This window comes from Hemiscyllium ocellatum, chromosome 20, assembly GCF_020745735.1.
Source record: "Hemiscyllium ocellatum isolate sHemOce1 chromosome 20, sHemOce1.pat.X.cur, whole genome shotgun sequence".
Taxonomy (NCBI): domain Eukaryota; kingdom Metazoa; phylum Chordata; class Chondrichthyes; order Orectolobiformes; family Hemiscylliidae; genus Hemiscyllium; species Hemiscyllium ocellatum.
Window position 1 is genome coordinate 50138206 of NC_083420.1, and position 18518 is coordinate 50156723.

Consider the following 18518-nt stretch of genomic DNA (forward strand, 5'->3'; position numbering starts at 1 on the left):
TGAGATCAAATATGGACTGAGTCCAAAGGCACACCATGCCTATAGGTCTAAATAAAATGGGGGTGAATGTACCCAATGCTGCCCTCATCCTGCTAACCACCTTTGTGTGCAGTTGCATCAAATTGTGCATAGATCCTCAGTATGCAACCACCAAGTTTCAGTATATACTGAGGCTCTATCTTCCCCTGGTATTACCGAGAATAGTGTTGAGAGTGAGGTGCTGGAAAAGCACAGTAGGTCAGGCAGCATTCAAGGAGCAAGAGAATCGACGTTTCGAGCATAAGCCCTTCATCAGAAATGAGGCTTGTGAGCAAAGGGGGGTGAAGAGATAAATGGGAGGGGGGGTGGGGCTGGGGGAGGGTAGCTGAGACTAAAATAGGTAGATGGAGGTGGGGATAATGATAATAGGTTGGAGGGGAGGGCGGAGCAGTTAGGTGGGAAGGAACATGGACCGTTGGACAGGTCATGTGGGTGGGGCTGAGTTGAAAGGTTGGAACTGGGATAAGGTGAGGGGAGGGGAAATGAGGAAACTGGTGAAATCCACATTGATCTCGAGTGGTTGGAGTGTCCCAAAGTGGAAGTTGATATGTTCTTCTCCAGGCATCAGGTGGTGAGGAAGTGGTGATGGAGGAGGCCCAGGACCTGCATGTCCTTGGAGGAGGGGGAGTTGAAGTGTTTGGCCACGGGGCAGTGGCGTTGGTTGGTCCGGCTGTCCCAGATATGTTCTCTGAAGTGCTCTGCAAGTAGGCGTCCTGTCTCCACAATGGAGGGGAGACCGCATTGGGAGCAACGGATACAGTAAATGGCATGTGTGTAAGTGCAGGTAAAACTCTGATGGATGTGGAAGGCTCTTTTGGGGCCTTGAACAGAGGTGAGGGGGTAGGTGTGGGTGCAGTTTTTGCAATTCCTGTGGTGGCAGGGGAAGGTGCCGGAAGGGGAAGGTCGGTTGGTGGGGAGTGTGGACCTGACAAGTGAGTCTTGGAGGAATGGTCTTTATGGAAGTGGATAGGGGTGGGGAGGGAAATATATCTCTGGTGGTGGGGTCCGTTTGTAGGTGGTGGAAATGGCAGAGGATGATGCGATGTATACGGAGGTTGGTGGAGTGTTAAGTGAGGACCGGGGGGATTCTGTCCTTGTTGCAGTTGGAGGGGTGGGGTCCAATGGCAGAGGTGCGGGAAATGGATGAGATGCGCTGGAGGGCATCATCAACCACATGGGAGGGGAAGTTGCAGACTTTGAAGAAGGAGGCCATCTGGTGGGTTCTGTGGTGGAACTGCTCCTCCTGGGAGCAGTTGCGGCAAAGGCAGAGGAATGGGGAATAAGGGACAGCATTTTTACAAGAGGCAGCATGGGAGGAGGTGTAATCCAGGTAGCTGTGGGAGTCAATAGGTTTGTAGAAGATGTCAGTGTTGAGTCAGTCATCGTTGATGGAGATGGAGAGGTCTAGGAAGGGGAGGGAAGTGTCTGAGTCCAGGTGAACTTAAGGTCGGGGTGGAATGTGTTGATGAACTGTTAAACCTCCTCATGGGAGTATGAGGTGGCACCAATTCAGTTGTCAATGTAGCAGGGGAAAAGGTGGGGAATGGTGCCAGTGTAACTGGGGAAGAACTCAGTTCATCAACTTCACCAACACACATTCCAACCCGACCTTAAGTTCCAACTCTGGTCTCCAGGATCTATAGTCCTCACCTTCTCCTCGTTGATTGTAAAGAATATGTCTGGCTTTGCTGCCACAAAATGCTCCAAGTAGTTGGACCATTCCATATCACCTATCCTTCGTGAAAAGATTTGTGAAAGAAAACACCTTTGGCCATAAATCCATCAGGAGGTGGTCAGCACGCAGTGCCCTCAAGATTCTGTGGGAAAAGGAGAGAGTTAATCCTGTCGGGTGGTTCCTTGAGCAGACTGTCAAAGTCGTTTAGAATTACAGAATCATAGAATTATACATTGCAAAAGAGGCCATTTGGCCCATCAAGTCTGCACTGACAGTGAGAAACACCTGACCTTCAACCTAATCCCTTTTACCAGAACTTGAATGTTAGGACAGAATGCCTCATTCCATGAACTTTCCAATAAGTACCAAGACTTTGCTTTGCCAGTGGTGAGAAGGGTACTACCTGTAAGATCCTTCAGGTATGCTCAGATTCTGCCTCCTGCCCTCGAGGTGGCTACAGGACTTTGTGGGAGAAGGGTGGAATGAGACTGTCACATATCTCCTTCAGAATATGCCTTTGCAAATGAAGTCTGGAGAGAGACACAGTGGTTTTCGTCAAAATCTGTCCCGAGGAGCTCTGTGATGCAGGGCTCTGTGCTGTATGGACTGGTCCCTGGGACACACACAGAAACAAACATCGACTGCACTTGAAAGACCATCAACTTGGTGAAAGATTCTGTTTGGTTTCTGTGAAAAGATACACTACAGAAGGAGGTCACTTGGTCCATCAAGCCTATGCTGGCTCTTGGAAGGAGATATTTCAACAGCCTGAAAGATATTTTCCCTTATAATGCAGTTGATTGTTATCCTTTGAGTATATATTCAATTTCCTTTTGAAAGCTATCAATAATCGGCTAAATAAATTCTATAGAAGGCATCAGTTGTAGAATTCTTTCTTTGTTCAAATGATGGTTTGTGATATTTTTGTTTCCTAGAATGTGATAATTATGTGGCATGGGAATTGAAATCATGCTTAATGCAATGTACAGAGCAACCTCGATTATCCAAAGGAGTATTTCTTTTGGCTAATCCAATTCCGGATAATCAAATGCTGGATAATTGAGGTTCCACTATATTAGCATACAGTAGACGACAGCGTGGGATGTTCTGGAATGCCAGGCCATTTAGATTAGATTACCTACAGTGTGGAAACAGGCCCTTCGGCCCAACAAGTCCACACCGACCCGCCGAAGATCAACCCACCCATACCCCTACATTTACCCCTTACCTAACACTACAGGCAATTTAGAATGGCCAATTCACCTGACCCGCACATCTTTGGACTGTGGGAGGAAACCGGAGCACCCGGAGGAAACCCACGCAGACACGGGGAGAACGTGCAAACTCCACACAGTCAGTCGCCTGAGTCGGGAATTGAACCCGGGTCTACAGGCGCTGTGAGGCAGCAGTGCTAAGCACTGTGCCACCGTGCCACCATGCTGCCCATTTAGTTGTTATGGAGTTATTTTACTCAAAACTTATTAGACTATTCTCACATTTCAATAAATACATTATTTGAGAACTTTCCAAACTATCTGCTAATTATAATAAAGTTTAAAACATGTTGATCATTATTTTCATACATTAAGGCACAATGCATGCATGAGAGGAATAGCTAGCGAAATAGACCTGAAGGGGTTAAGTTCCTCAAATAGCTCTCTTGCGGCATCTGCAGGATACCAGTGCTATTGCAAAATGCTCATAGTTGAGAACAAAGAACTCCACCAAAAAGAGCTGTGATCTGAATAGAAATGTGCCTTTTTTTAATAGATACGTATGGAACAACGCTCCTCTTGAGCTGTGTGATAGGATATGTGAAACCTGGCTCAAATTACTTCACATTGTTCATTCAAAAATAAATTAGAGAATCAACCAAATGAATTGCTTTTCACAAAGCAGTTGATGATGCAGTCAGTTGATGCTAGGTCTATAATGGTGAATTCACTAGGCAGTTGTTTCCCGTTCCTCCAGCTACGTAACTTGGTCAGCTGACTTCTCCGAGGTTTCTATCATTTCTATTTATCTGGAAAAGCAAAAGAAGGAGGACTCATTTCTCTCCATTATCCAGTTTATTGCGTAGGACTGATTCCTGGGATGAAAAGATTATCAAGAAAAGATTGGACAGCTTTGTATCCAGTGAAGTTTAGAAGAATGAAAGGTGATCTGATTGAGACATGCCAGACCGTGAGAGAGCTTGGGAGACGCTAGAACAGAAGGAGACAATTTTTTTTTAAAAAAGGGCTCTTTCAGTTAAAATGGAGATGCACAGAATTTTCTCTCTCTCAGAGGTTCAACAGTCTGTGGAACTCTCTTCATCAGAGAATCAATAGCCTGGGCGGGAGGTGTGCTCGAGCTCTTTGGGAGAGTTTAAACTACTTTGGCAGAGGAATAGGAAATAAACCAATGGATCAGAGGATGGGGTAACTAGAAAATAGGCGAATGCAGCATGCAGAGAGTCTGTGAGGAACAATAGACAGTTTTAGGGCCAAGTTGCAGTCAGTGTGGTGGTTTGAAGTGTGTCTGCTTTAACGCAAGAAGTGTCAGGAAAAGGGTGATGAACTTAGAGCATGGATCTGTACTTGGAGCTTTGATATTGCGGCCACTACAGAGACTTGGATATCACAGGGGCAGGAATGATTGTTGGATGTTCAGCAGTTTAGATGTTTAACAGGAATAGGGAGAGAGGTAAATGAGGTGGGGGAGTGGCACTGCTAATCATGGATAGTATCACAGCTACAGAAAGGGAGGTCATCAAGGAGAGTTTAAATACTGAGCCGTTATGGGTGGAAGTCAGGAACAGGAAAGGAGAAGTCACTTTATTGGGAATTTTCTATAGACCCCCCCAACAGCAACAGAGACATGGAGGAGCAGATTGGGAGGCAGATTTTGGAAAGGTGCAGAAGTAACAGGGTTGTTGTCATGGGTGATTTCAACTTCCCTAATATTGATTGGAACCTCCTTAGTGCAAATAGTTTGGATGGAACAGTTTTTGTCAGGTGTGTCCAGGAAGGATTCCTGACTCAATATGCATATAGGCTGACTAGAGGGGAGGCCATATTGGATTTGGTGGCTTGGCAACAAATCAGGTCAGGTGTAAGACCTCTCGGTGGAAGAGCATTTTGGTGATAATGATCACAACTCCCTGTCTTTTACTATACTTGTGGACAGGGATAGGAGCAGATGGGATAGGAAAATATTTAATCGGGGAGGGGGATTAAAATGCTATTAGGAGCATAAATTGGGAGCAAATACTCTCAGGGAAATGCACATCAGAAATGTGGAGGTTGTTTAGGCTGCGAGTGCTGGGTAGGTTTGTCCCACTGAGGCAAGGAAGGGATGGGAGGGTTAAGGAACCTTGTGTTGAATGTATCTGTGGAACATCTAGTCAAGAGGAAGAAGGAAGTTTACTAAAGGTTGAGAAAGCAAGGATCAGACAGGGCTCTGAGGGTTACAAGGTAGCTAGGAAGGAACTGAAGAGTGGATTTAGGAGAGTTAGAAAGGGGCATGAAAAAGCCTGGGCAGGTAGGATTGAGGAAAACCCCGAGGCATGCTACATTTATGTGAGGAGCAAGAGGATGGCCAGAGTGAGGGTAGGGCCGATCAGGGACAGTGAAGTGTACTTGTGCCTGGAGTTAGAGGAGGTAGGGGAGGCCTTTAATGAATATTTTGCTTCAATATTCACTAGTGAGAGGGACCTTATCATTTGTGAGGTCAACATGAAACAGTATGCTGTTGCCTAGTCTCCTGAATGGGGAGCAGACATCGCAGAAACTCTCAACCCCAGAGGAAATCAATTAACCGAATAATCAATTATCTAAATGAAATAGTGCCCGCCCATCTCATTTGGATAATCAATGTTCCTCTGTATGTGGATTTTAGCAAGACATTTGATAACCCATAGTAGGCTTATTCATAAAGTAAGGAGGCATGGGATACAAGGAGATTTGGCTCTCTGGATATAGAATTGGCTAGCCCATACAGGTCAGAGAGTGGTAGTAGATGGAAATTAGTCAGCCAAAGATGATCAGTAGTGTTCCACAGGGATCTGTTTTAGGACCTCTACTCTTTGTGATTTTTATAAATGACTTGGATGAGGAAGCGGAAGGGTGAGTTAGTAAGTTTGCCAACGACACGAAGGTTGGTGGAGTTGTGGATAGTGTGGAGGGCTGTTCTAGATTGCAAAAGGACATTGACAGGATGTAGAGCTGGGCTGAGAAATGGCAGATGGAGTTCAACCTGGAAAATTGTAAAGTTATTCATTTTGGAAGGTCAAATTTGAAGGCAGATTACAGGGTTAAAGGCATGATTCTTGGCATATTGGAGAAACAGAGGCATCTTGGGGTCCACGTCCATAGATCTCTCAAAGTTGCCACCCATGTTGATAGGGTTGTTAAGAAGGCATATGGTGTGTTGACTTTCATTAGCAGGGGTATTACATTTAAGAGCTGCAAGGTTATGCTGCAGCTCTATAAAGCCCTGGTTGAACTACGTTTGGAATATTGTGTTCAGCTCTGGTAGTCTCATTGTGGAAACTTTAGAGAGGGTGCAGAGGAGATTTGCCAAGATGCTGCCTGCACTGGAGGGCATGTCTTGTGAAGAAAGGTTGAGGGAGCTGGAGCTTTTCTCATTGGAGCGAAGAAAGATGAAAGGTGACGTGATAGAGGTGTCCAAGTTGATGAGAGGCATAGATAGAGTGGATAGCTAGAGACTTTTTCCCAGGGTGGAAATGGCTACCCCGAGGGGGCATAATTTTAAGGTGATTGGAGGAAGATTTAGGGGTGATGTTAGAGGTAGGTTCATTACACAGAGAGTAGTGGGTGCTTGGAATGCACTGCCAGCAGTGGTAGAAGAGCCAGATACATTAGGGACATTTAAGCGACTCTTGGATAGGTACATGGATGATAGTGGGATATGTAAGTTAGTTTGATCTTAGAGTAGGATAAAAGGTCAGTACAATATCATGAGCTGAAGGGTGTACTGTGCTGTACTGTTCTATGTTGTATGTTCTAATAGTGCAGGCGGGATCATTAAATATTTTTTATTTCTGGAGTGTGTCACCAACTTTGAGATAGGGCACTGCCATTAAAAATGGCTACTGTGATGCATATATGCATGCACATATGATGTAAGTGACGCACACAGGAAGTGAAAAACATTCAGAGATCAATTACATCCAGCCACGTTAATGGTACGACTCTGGGAAGTATTGCCTAACAAAGAGACCTAGGGATGCCAGTGCAGAGTTCCTTGAAGGTGGAGTCGCAGGTAGTCAGGGTGGTGAAGAAGGTGTTTGGTATACTTCCTTCGTTGGTCAGAACACTGAGTATAGGTGTTGGGATGTCATGTTGCAGCTGTACGGGACATTGGTAAGACCACTTTTGGAGTACTGCATTCAATCCTGGTTGCCCTTTTATAGGAAGAATATTATTAAATTGGATATGGTTCAGAAAAGATTTACAAGCATGTTGCTGGCACTGAAGGGTTTGAGTTATAAGCTGGGGCTTTTGTCACTAGAGTGTAGAAGGTTGAGGGGTGACTTTATGGAGGTTTATAAAATCATGAGAGGCAAGGATAGGGTGAATAGCCAATGTCTTTTTCCTCGAGTTGAGGGAGTCCAAAACTAGAAAGTTTAAGGTGACAGGGGAAAGATTTAAAAAGGACCTGAGAGGTAACTTTTCCACATAGAGAGTGGTGCGTGTATAGAACGAGAAGACAGAGGAAGTGGTGAAGGCGGGTACAATTGCAGCATTTAAAAGGCAGCTGGATGAGTATATGATTAGAGGGATACAGGCCAAATGCTGACAGATGGGACTAGTTCAGATTGGGATGTCTGGTTCGTGCAGACAAGTTGGACCGAAAACTCTGTTTCTATGCTGTATGAATCTCTGACTCTATGACAGACATTTTGTAACTCTATGTTACAATGGATTCTTTAAGGAAATGAATATTGTCAAGCATATATTGTTATTTGGTTTTGAAATTCAAAAGGGTGGCACTTCGAATGACAGTTATTTTTAGTATTCAATGGAAGACATTGTTATTAGTAAATACCCAGGCTTGGGCTGACAAGTGGCAAGTAACGTTTGCGCCACACAAATGCCAGGTGATGACCATCTCCAATAAAAGACAATTTAATCATCATTCCTTGACATTCAATGGCCTTATCATTTCCGAATCCTCTGTTATAAATGTCCTATAGGTTACCATTGACCAGAAACTGACTGAGATCTCCATATACAGTGGTTACAAGAGCAGGTCAGAGCCTAGGAATACCTCAATGAGACTCCTGTCTCCCCCAAGCCTGCCCACATCTACAAGGCACAAGTTAGGAGTGTGATGGAATACTCCCAATTTACCTGGATGAGTGCAACTCCAACAATACTCAAGAAGGCAAACAACAATACTCAAGAAGATTGACACCATCTAGAACAAGCAGCCTGCTTGATTGCTAACAAACCTACAAACATTCAGTCAATCCACTACCAGTACTCAGTACTAGCAGTATGTACTATCTACAAGACACACTGGGGAAATTCACCAAGGATTGTCAGACAGCACCTTCCAAAACCATGACCACTATCAACTGAAAGGACATGGACAACAGATGTACAGAACAATGCCACCTGCACGTTCCCCTCCAAGCCACTCACCATTGTGACTTGGAAAGAGATAACCACTCCCTCAGTGTCACTGAGTCAACGTTCTGGAATTCCCTCCCTAATAGCATTGTGGGTCTACCTAAAACAAATGGACTGCAAAGGTTCTAGGGATAGGCAATAAATGCTGACCCAACCAGTGAATGTATAAAAACGATGCCACTTCTGTTGATACTGAATGGACATTTTCTTTACATATCTTCTCAGGAATGATTATTATGGTTATTAAGGATGCCCAGGACTCAAGAAGCATCTGGAATTCTGATATTGCACAGGATGTACAATCTGAACAAAGAAATTGCTGGAAGAACTCAGCAAGTCTGGCAGCATCTGTGGAGAGGAAGCAGAGTTAATGTTTCAGGTCCAGTGACCCTTCTTCAGAACTCAGTTTGGGAGAAACTGGGAGATTAGACTAGCATCTTTATAGGAAGCAGCATGTGAGGATGTACAATTAGTGGTCAGCCTATCCCCAGAAATAGAAATAGAGATGTCGAGGAATAGAAAGGAGGAGTCAGAGATGGAACAGGTGAAGGAGAGACCAGGGTGGAAATTGGAATTGGAAGTGATAAACTTTGCCAATTCTGGATGACAGAGGGAAGAAGCATTGATGATGTCATTGATGTACCAGAGAAACAATTGTGGGTGGGTGCTGGAGTAGGAATGGAACAAGGAATATTCCACATGCTCCACAAAGAGGTAGGTATAACTGGGGCCCATGCTGGTACCCATGGCCACACCTTGGACCTGAAGCAAATGAAAGGAGTTAAAGGTGAAATTGTTCAAAGTGGGCCAAGCTCGGCAGGCAGAACAGGGCAATGGTGGATCGAGATGCTTGAAGCCTTTTCTCCATCCTGATGGAGGATGTATGTGTAAAGGGATTACTCATCCATGATGAAGAGGAGGTGGTTGGTGACCATGAACTGAAAATTTTGAAAGTATTGTAAAGTTTTAGAAGAATTATGAATGTAAGTGGAAAAGGACTGGACAAGGGGAGAAAAAAATCAAGTTGCGTAGGGAGGAGTTCTGTGGGGCAGGGACAGGCAGAAACAATGAGTCTGCTTGGTCAGTCCCATTTGTGGATTTTGGGAAGGAGGTAGAAGCATGCCATACAGAGTTGGGTTCTATGAGTTGGAGGCAGTCAGGGAGGGAGCACCAGCTGAAATGAGGTTAGTGACCACAATGGCCTGGTGTTCAATGGTGGAGACATGATTATGGGGAGATAGGAGGAGGTGTCCACCACAATATAGAGGTCAGTATGCCCGTCAACAACAGTACCACCCTTGTTAGCAGGCTTGATTACAAAATCAGGTCTTAAATTGGTGCCCTTTTACTCTAAGACTATGTCTTCTGGTGCTAGAACTCTTCCATAAAGAGTAAAATCCTCATAGCATTTACTTGGTCAAGCCCTTTAAGAATCCTATGTGTTTTGATGAGATCTCTGATTCTTCTAAATGTCAGTAGATAGAGACTCAATCTGTTTAATCTTTGCTCATAAGATAATCCTTCCATATTTGTGAACCTTCTCTGAACTGCCTCAATGAAATGATCTTTCCTAAATTAAAGAGACCAAACCTGCTCACAGTACTCTAGATGTAGTTTCACAAGCACCTTGTAGAATTGCAGTAAGACTTCCTTACTCTTATACTTCAACCCCCTTGAAATAAGGGCCAACATTCTATGAGCCTTCCTGATTACCTGCTGCACCTTTGCTAGTTTTGTGCACAAGTCCTCCCAAATTCCTTTGTTTTGCAGTTTCTGAAGTTTTTCTCTATTTAAATAATAGTTCTTTTGTTCATCCTTCCAAAATGAACAGCTTCACATTTTCCCACATCATATTCCATTTGCCAAATTTTAGCCTACTTACTTAACCTATCAATATCTCTCAATAAACTGTTTGTATCGCACAACTCATCTTTCCACCTATTCTCATATCATCTACAAATTTGGCTACATTACATCCACTACTTAACTGCAAGTCATTAAGATATACTGAAATCAACTGGAAACCTAACACTGATCCCCATGAAACCCCTCTATTTACAGGTTGCCAACCTGAAAATGAACCCCTTATCACTACCCTTACTCCATATCAATGCCAATGTGCTACCTCCAACACTATGGGCTATTACCTTGTGATTTAACCTTTTGTGGGGAAGTTGTTGAATGCCTATTGGAAATCCAAAAACAATACGTTGATTGGTTCCCCTCTATCCACTCCGATTGAGACTTCCTCGAAGAACTCTTATAAATTATTCAGACTCGATTTCCCTTTGATGAAGCTATGTTGACTCTGTTTGTTTAGGTTATGATTTTCCAAATGTGCTGTTATTAACTCATTCCAACATTTGCATAACAATAGATGTTAAGCTAATCAGCCTATAGTTACCCGCTTTTTGCCTCCTTCCCTTTTGACTAGGGGTGTCACATTGATAGTTTTTTAGTTCTCCAGTACTTCTACAGAATTCTACAAATTTTCACAAATAACAACCAATGAATCCTATAGCTATCTCTGCAGCTTTTTCTTTTAGAATCCTAGGATGCTCACTGAACATGAATCATTATTATGTACTGGAGAGGTGATGGCCTAGTGGCATATTGCTGAACTGTTGATCCAGAGACCAAGATAATGCACTGGGGACCTGGTTTTGAATCCCAACACAGTAGATGGTGCAATTAAATTCAATAAAAATCTGGAATTAAGAGTCTAGTGATGACCATAAAAACATTGTTGATTGTTGAAACACCCACCTAGTTCACTAGTGCCCACTAGGGAAGGATGATTTGGAGGTGCCAGTATTGGACTCGGGAGTACAAAGTGAAAAATCACACAACACCAGGTTATAGTTCAATAACTTTATTTGGAAGTGCTAGCTTTTGAAGCACTGCTCCTTCATCAGGTGGTTGAAGGAACAGCGCTCCAAAAGCTAGTGCTTCCAAATAAACCTATTGGACTAAAACCTGGTGTTGCGTGATTTTTAACTTTTGGGAAGCATACTGCTGTCCTTTCAAAGTTTGGCCTACATTTGATTCTGGACACACAGCAATATGGTCGACTCTCAACTGCCCTCTGGGTATATTAAGGATAGGCAATAAATGCCTAGACAACAATGGCCTCATTCTGTGAATGAATAAAAAGAATTGTCATTACTGTCTAACTTCGGAAAAATAAAAAATAATTGATTTTATCAAATGCATTTTCTCAGTGCCAGTAAATATCCCAAGGGATTTTTTTTTAATGTAGTTTATAAAGCTTCATCGTGTTACGATGAGTTTTGGATTTGTCACTACAGAAAATGTTGAGATAGTTGAACATCTGGCTGCAGAAGTCATAAATTGAAAGAGACAGAAATGGAATCCTGCCATCTAATGGTGTCACTTGACAATTGTAACATCTACAGTATTCTCAACCAAGCTTAGTGAATGTTATTTATGTTCTGCTGTTCTCTCTGCATCATTGTTTCCCTCTCCTCTTGTGTAGCTGATGATTCATTTAATCTATACATAGTGTTATGGGAGCCTTCAGTCTCCCAGTATCTGCATTGAGACAAGATAGACCTGTGGATCTGACCCTGCCCTGACACGATAGCAACACATGTCTGGAAAGCAGAGAAAGAAGTTAAAGGTTGAGAGAAATAATCTGAAGTTGAAAAACAAAGCAGATATGTATGTAGTAAGAAAACGGGTGATAAATATAAAGCAAGGAGGAAGAGGAAAACGATTAAGATTTTCTGGATTTGAAGCCCGACCCATACATTGTATGGCACACAAACAGACAGACAAGGAGCACAATTCTGGCCCCGCAAGAGACTACACGACCAGATCATGACTGATCTGTTTCTGTTTTAAAATCCACATTCCTATCTATTCCAAACAACCTTTGGTTCTCTTGGATAATAGGAATCTACCTACCTCTGAGAGAAAAAAATTCTCCTCATCTCTGTCCGAAAAAGGTGACATCTAATTTTAAAACAGTGCTGGACTGTTTCCCCAGTTCTAGACTGTCCCAGTTGTGGAAGCATCCCTTTCTTGCCCACTGACCTTATCACAATCAGTCAAGACTTTATTATTTCAATCAAATCATCCATCACTCTGTTAACCAACTGTAGAAACAAGCCCAGCCTGTCCACCTTTATTCAGAAAACAACTCACTCATTTCAGGTATCAATCTAGTAAACCTCCTCTGAACCACCTCTAATGTATTTACATCTTCCCTCAACAACGAGACAAAACTGCACATAATATTCAAGATGTGTGACCAATACATTTTATAACTAAAGCATAAACCCTTACTTTTCTATTCATTTCCTCTCATGATAGAAGACAGTATCCTATTATCCTTCTCGATTACATGCTGTACCCGCACTGATCATTCTGTGACTCATGCATTAGAACAATTGAACCCCTCTGCATTTCTGACTCCACAGTCATTCCCCATTTCAGTAACAGTCTGCTTTCTTAATTTTGCTAGGTAGACAGGCTGGAGGTTGGAAGAACATAGCAAGCCAGGCAGCATCAGGAGGTGGAGAAGTCGACGTTTCGGGTGTAATCCTTCTTCAGGACTGGGGGTGGGTATAAGGGGAGCTGCACATAAAGGAAGTGGGGGGGGGGCAGGGTAATGAAGTGGGGATAGGTGAAGACAGACAGAGGGTATTACCTGCTTGGTCAATGGGAGGGGCTGGGAAGGGAGGTTATTTGAAATTGGAGAACTCAATGTTGAGTCCTGCGGATTTAGGCTGCCCAGGCGGAAGATGAGGTGTCGTTCCTCCAGTTTGTGATTTGGTTTGTTGTGGCATTGGACGAGGCTAAGGATGATCATGTTTGGAAAGGGGGTGGGAAGGGGAATTAAAATGGCTGGTGACTGGGAGGTCTGGTCAGCCCCTGTGGGCCCGGCTGAAATGCTTGGTGTACCGCTCCCTAAATTTGCGTCTCCCCGAATCAGAGAAGACCACATTGGGAGCACCTGATGCATGAAACTAGGTTGGAAGAGAGGCAAGTGAACATCTGTCTCACCTGGAAGGACTGTTTTGGTCAAACTGAACAACTTCAAGTTTTCCCATATACTCCATCTGCCAGACTTTTACCTACTCACTCAACCCATCTTTATCAATCAGAACCCTCATTCTTCACCATATCCTCCTATGTATCTTTGTCTTCTGCAAATTTAGTGCCACATCTTCACTCCCCAGCACAAGACCACTATAGGACTGCACTTTCACATTCTGTCAATCCGTCAAAGACACATTTCTGCATTCTCTGTTTTCTGACAGCCAGCCAACCTTCCATTCATGTTAATATGTTATTTCCATACCATGAGCATTTATTTTCCTCAATAATCTTTAATACTTAACAAATATCTTCTGAAAATCCATGTAAAGTAAGTTGACGAGATTCCCTTTATCCACAGTGTATTTTATCATTTCAAATAATAATAAATTGGCTAAACATAATTTCTCCATGACAAAGCTATGCTGAGTCTTCCTAATCATCTTGAATTTTTCTGATGCACATATAGTCTACTTAATTATTGATTTTAACACCTTCTCCACAACAGATAAAAAGCGAACTGGTCTCAAGTCTTCTCGCTCCTTCCCTTCTTGAATAAAGGGGTTACATCTGCTATGAGAGAATTTTGGAAAATTCATAGCACCACATGTACTACCTACCTCTTTTTTCATCCCTAGTATTACGTCCATCTGGACCTGAAGATGCGTCAGCCCACAGCTCTATCAGGTTGCTTAGTACCATTTCTCACATCATTGGAATTTCATTAAGTTCCTCCCTCCCTTCCACCTCCTGATTTACAGCTATCATAGAATATTTTCTGTCCTCTCCTGACCTGTGTACAACCAACAAGAATACAATTGGGAAAAGATTTTGTCCTCATTGAGGGCAAATACTGAGGTGGGTGGCGATGAAAACATAGCCTGCAGGTCAGAACGGAGATTCCCTAGTCTGCAACTTCCGGAGGGGTCAGACGTACAACTCTTATTGCCTTCAAATTGCTGGTTTCTGACCCCCATTTGATCCTGATGACAGGATTGTGAAGGATGTAGATAAAATCCTGTCCAAAAGAAGGAGAATTGGTAGTTTTCTACTCAGGCAACATGGCTGATTTTCCAGTATGTGCTGTGCCAGTTGCATGTAGACCAATACACCCAAACAGAGACCCAAGAAGATTTCAACTTTTAAAAGAATAGAAAAGGTAGTGCAAATGCATTAATCAGGATTATCTTTCAGGACTCCATCTAACAATTTGCCATCTTGCTCTGTACTACCCAAACAGAATCTCCCTCTGATGAACCAGGAAGAAATACTATTCCTTTCTGAATATAGAAAAGCATAAACTGAAATTAGCAGGAAAGTAGAAATAATTTCCACCATATACTAATCGAGTCACTTAGAAAGGAAATACAATTCATCAAATATAGAAATTATAAGTCCTAAGCTATTTTCACATAATAAAGAATGGTGGAATTTCAATGTTACATAATGGTATCAAATAACGTGCTTCTAAGTAGTCTTTTGTTTTGCATATTGTCCTGATATCCCAAAGCACTTCATCGACAATTAGTTACTTTTGTAGTGAAGTCACTATTGTTTTGTTGCCAAACATAACTACGAAAAAACAGGGATCCCACAATCAGCAATGAGAAGAATGACCAGTTATTGAAACAATGTTAAGGGATCATTGTTGGTCAGAACACCAGCAGATTTTCCATTCTTTTCTGGGAACTGATCACTAGGATTTCATAAATCCACTTGACCAGGCAGGGAATTTATCTGTTACAAAGGCATCCCTGAACCAGCTTGATTTAATTTTCATCTATTTCCTTGTCTCCATCAACATGCTGCTACTCTTCTGCAATACTGTAAAGTTTAAGGAGCAAATCAGACATCCATTTGCATACTCAACTTCAGACTTCCAGACACATAGTAAGACATTTACAGTAAATATTTGAACAGTCAGTCGGGAAGTAAAGGTGTTACAAGCTGATGTAGAGGGATGAATTGGCTCCCCTAGTTTCAACCTCCTTGGTTGGCCACAAGATTTAACTGATTTTTAGCAAGCAGATACTGTATACCACACTAATTAGAACATTGTTGGTTCACCAGAAACCAAGAAAAAAGCCAATTACAACATTATCTTCAGTAAAAGAACTATTTTATTAAACGTTAAACTCAAGTGAAATAATAAAGACCTGACATTACACATATACAAAATACAAGAATGAAAAAGGAGGTAAAAGAATGTCCAATTTAAAGCTCTTATGCATTCTTGATATGTTGGGTTTTAACTTGAAGCAACAGTTTTTTAAGGTTGTCCAGGATCAACAGCAACTGTGATTGTTGAAGGTTTATTTTAGTTTTTGTGTTCAGATGATTCTTAAATTCACCTGTTACCGAACTTTGTCCTTCCTGAGGGCAGAGAGAGACAGAATTAAAAAGAGAAGCTTCCCCAGTTACAGTTAAAATCTATTTTCCCATCTCTGAAAAAAATAGTTCCCTGAAACACAGCTGGGCTTGTGTATTCAATGTCTCAGAACTTCCTGTTTCTGTATGGGATAATTAACGCGTCTCATCTCCAATGTGTCGGACTTATGTGGGTAGAAATCCAAAAAGGAAATACAAATCTCTTCACACCTGATTGGTTTCAATGTCTTTTGATATAAAAATTACTTTCAGTTCAGACTGAACCTTGTTTATTACAGTTTGATGAAGCTTAGTTCAATCTGTAGTCAAGTGATTAAAGCAGCCATTTCTCAGCCAATGTTTTTCCTTTTTTGAAACAATTTCAGTCCATGAAAGTTCCAAGAATTAAAATTAGATTCTGGAAGTTGAAGCTTGATAATCCTTATTTTACTTCTGTTATGACAAAGGTTTCTGATTGGGCTACAAATAGTTAAATAGTTTGGTTCAGTCAATGATATTGCCAAAATATGGGATGAAATATAATGTACGGTACCTAAAACTAAATAGTGCACAAATCTACAAAGTATTTGTAGATCACATTGTTGGGTCGTCATTCTTAACTTGTGTGGTCACAATGGGCCAAACGGCCTTTTTCTGTGCTGCAGATCTCTCCATGATTCGATGACATTCCTTAATTTTCCTATTGAAAGTTGTAACATGACTGAAATCTAGTTGGAAAGGAATACAGATTATTTTCAGTTGCAATTCTCTTTGGCGATTATACAACCGGATTGGCATTACTTTCTAGGGTCAACCGCAGACAACATCTATTTTCCCTGGTGACAACAACAAATTGTACTTATTTAATGTCTGTATCAGAGCAAACCACCCCAAGGAGTTTGAAGGCCATTATAAAACAATGATTTGGAGATGCTGGTGTTGGACTGGGGTGTACACAGTTAAAACTCACACAACACCAGGTTATAGTACAACAGGTTTAATTGGAAGCACACTAGCTTTCAGAGCAACGCTCCTTCATCAGGTGATCAGGTAACAATCACCTGATGAAGGAGCGTCGCTCCGAAAGCTAGTGTGCTTCCAATTAAACCTATTGGACTATAACCTGGTGTTGTGTGAGTTTTAACGTTATAAAACAAGATATGTTACCAAGCCATATGAATAAATATTAGGAAGCTGAATCAAAAAGGTTAGTTTTAGCAAGCATCTTACTAGAGGAAAGCAAGATATCGAGCAGTTTAAGTATAGAATTCCAAGCAGACTGTCAAGCTACCAATGCTGCAGCAACTAAAATTAGGAATGGGACTCTGGTAAGGGTTGCAAATCTGATTGGGTTGGGAGAAGCTGAATAGATTGGCGCTTTTTTCCCTGGAGCACTGGAGGCTTGAGGGATGACTATCGAGAAGTTCATAAAATCATGAGTGGTTTAGATGGGGGTGAATAAACAAGGTCTTTTCCCCAGGGTGGGGAGTCCAAAGCTAGAGGGCATAGGTTTATGAAGAGGGGGGAAAGATTTGAAAGGGAGCTAAGGAGCAGCTTTTTCACACACAGGTGGTGCGTGTATGGAATGAGCTGCCAGAGGAAGTGGTGGAGGCTGGTACAGCCTCATTACAACATTTAAAAGGCATCTTGATGAGTATATGAATAGCATGAATTTAGAGAGATATAGTCTAAATGCTGGCAAATAGGACTAGATTAATTTAGGATATCTGGTCAGCATGGACGAGTTGGACCAAAGGATCTATTCCTGTGCTGTATATCTCTGTTGAAAATGTGTTGCTGGTTAAAACACAGCAGGTCAGGCAGCATCCAAGGAACAGGAAATTCGACGGAATTCATCAGGAAGGGCTCTGGCCCGAAATGTCGAATTTCCTGTTCCTTGGATGCTGCCTGACCTGCTGCGCTTTAACCAGCTGTTCATTTTCAGCTCTGATCTCCAGCATCTGCAGACCTCATTTTTTACTGTATATCTCTGTGACTCTTTGACTTCTGGAGCTGGTGAGACATGAACCCAAGCCACCTGGAACAGAGGTAAAGTCACTATCACTACACCATAAAGGCCCCAATGTGTCGTACATTAACAAAAGTCAACCTAACTGGACATTTTACAACACACCTCTGGGGCAGGTTGCATTTGAACCCAAGCTTCCTGGCCCAGAGGTGGGGCACTAGCTCTGCACCATAAGAGCCCCTCACCTTAGCTGAAATAGCAGTTACTAAATTGGTTACAGCAGTTATGGATTAAGGAGGAAAAGACTGCTTGTGTAATCTCCTGATTGTTGACCTGGAAACATCACTGGAAAAGTGTTTGGATTTTACATTTTGAAAACGTGGAACTCAGTTGTGATCTGGCCTGCTCCCCATTAGTGGTTGGATGGACTGTTAGTGTCAAAGGTTCAAACATGAATGTCATTGGTCAGAAACTAAGAAATTATCTAATAGCATTGGTAAGAAACTAGAAACACTTGAAATGCATCCTAGCAAAGAGTCAACTACTTAAGGAGAAGACAGAATAGCTAGAATTTAAAGAAACAGAATTTGAATTAATCATTATCATAAAATAAATCAGCATATAATATCCACTATTGGGCTCTGGATAGAAGTAATTTGATTTCCATGGAAGCAGAGAAAGAAACCATCTTGTTAATCATTGTTAAAAAATGATAATTTAGATGCACATGTTAATTTATTCCTGATGTTAATGATAATTCCATGCCAAA